Source organism: Orycteropus afer, unplaced genomic scaffold (assembly GCF_000298275.1).
Source record: "Orycteropus afer afer isolate SDZICR_OR568_19922 unplaced genomic scaffold, OryAfe1.0 scaffold00087, whole genome shotgun sequence".
Classification (NCBI taxonomy): Eukaryota; Metazoa; Chordata; class Mammalia; order Tubulidentata; family Orycteropodidae; genus Orycteropus; species Orycteropus afer.
The window spans coordinates 5,490,714-5,492,946 of record NW_006921674.1 but is presented as its reverse complement, the minus strand read 5'-3'; positions in this window follow the sequence as shown (position 1 = coordinate 5,492,946).

Here is a 2,233-nt window from a genome sequence, read left to right as displayed (position 1 = left end):
CTGAATAATACCTTGCTTAAAAATTACTGGGTAATAAACAAAATAAAAAGTGAAATAAAAAATTCCTAGAATCAAATAAGAATGAAAACACGAAGTATGAAATCTTTGGGACAAAGGAAGAGCAGTGGTCATTGGTCAATTTTAACAATAGATATACACATTAAAAAAAATAGAACCAAAATCAGCACCTTAACTCAACATCTCTAACAATTAGAAAAAGAGCAGCAAATAAAGGGCTTATATTCTTCAGAGGAAAGAAAATAATAAAGATTAGAGCAGCAACAATAAAACAGACAATAGGAAAACAATAAAAAGAACAAAGGAGACTAGAAGTTGATTCTTGGAAAAGATTAACAAAATTGACAAATCACTGGCAAATTTCACAAAGAAGAAGAAAGAGAAAATGCAAATAACATGAATAAGAAATGAACAGAGAAACATCACAGCAGAACTAATCAAAATTAAAAAGGTAGTAATAGAATACTATGAGGAACTGTTCACCAAATAATTTGAAAACCTAGAAGAAATGGAGAAATTTCTGGAAGCATACCTAAACTAAGACAGTCTGAGGTAGAACATTTGAACAGATCTATAACAAAAAAAGAAATTGAGTAGGTCATAAAAAAATGCTCCCAGAAAAAAAAAATTCCAGCCCAGGATGCTTCACCGGAGAATTCTATGAAACATTCAGAAATGAGCTAACAAGAAGTCTACTCAAACTATTATAGAACATAGAAAAGGATGAAATACTCCCAAATTCATTTTAAAAAGCAAGAGTATCCCCGGTACCAATGCCAGGCAAAGCACAACTAAGAAAGAAAATTACAGACCAATATCCCTCATGAACATAGATACAAAAGTCTTCCACAATATCCTAGCCAATAGAATCCAACACTATAACAAAACCAATAGTACATCAAGAGCAAGTGGGATTCATACCAGGGATGCAAGAATGGTTCAACATTGGTAAAACAATGTAAGCCACTATGTAAACATACAACGGAAAAGGACCATATGATCGTATTAATCAAGGCAGAAAAGGCATTTGATAAAATCCAACACTCATTCCTGCTAAAAATACTCAGCAAAACAGGAGTAGATGGGAAAAATTCCTCAACAAGTTTAAGGGCATATACACAAAACCAATGACCAACATTATTCTCAATGGAGAGAGACTGAAAGCATTCCCCTTGCGGCTGGGAACAAGACAAGAATGCCTTCTGTCACCACCTCTATTCAACATTGTATTGGAAGTCCTAGCCAGGGCAATAAGGCATTGAAAAGAAATAAAAGGCATCCAAATTCGTAACGAAGAAGTAAAACATTCCTTATTGCCGATGATATGCTCTTGTGATACATAGAAAATCCCAGAGGCTCAGCAAGAAAACTACTGGAACTAACTGAAAGATTCAGTAAAGTGGCAGGGTACAAGATCAACATACATAAATCAATCAGCCAACAAATAGAACTCTGAAAAGGAGATAGGGAAAATAATATCATTTACAATGAAAACCAAAAAACCAAACTCACTGCTGTTGAGTCGATCCTGACTCATAGAAACCCCTCCTTGGGTTTCTGAGGAAGTATCTCTACAGAAGTAGATTGCCCAGTCTCCCTTTTGAAGAGCAGCTGGTGGGATTGAACTGCCAGACTTCTGGTTAGCAGTTAAATGCTTAGGCATTATGCCACCATTTACAATAAACAAACGGACAAAAACTTATTGCCATTGAATTGGATTCTACTCACAGTGACCCTTCCTTGGGTTTCCAAGGTGGTATCACTATAGAAGTAGATTGCCCAATCTTCCTTCCGAGGAGTGGCTGGTGGGTTTGAACTGCCAGTGTTCTGGTTAGTAGTCAAATGCCTTAGGCACTATGCTACCAGAATTACCCAAAAGTAAAATACTTAGGAATAAATCTAATCAGAGATGTAAAGATTTAAGGAAAGAAAACTATAAAACACTACTGCAAGAAACCAAAAGAGACCTACATAAATGGAAGAACATACCATGTTCATGGGTAAGAAGAGTTACCATTGTGAAAATGTCAATACTACTCAAGGTGATCTATAAATATAATGGAATTTTGATCCAGATTCCATCACCATTCTTCAAAGAGATGGAAAGACTCGTCACCAATTTTATATGGAAAAGAACAAGATCATGGATAAGCAATGCACTACTGAAGAAGAAGGAGCTCTGGTAGCATAGTGCCTAAGGCACTTGACTGCTCAC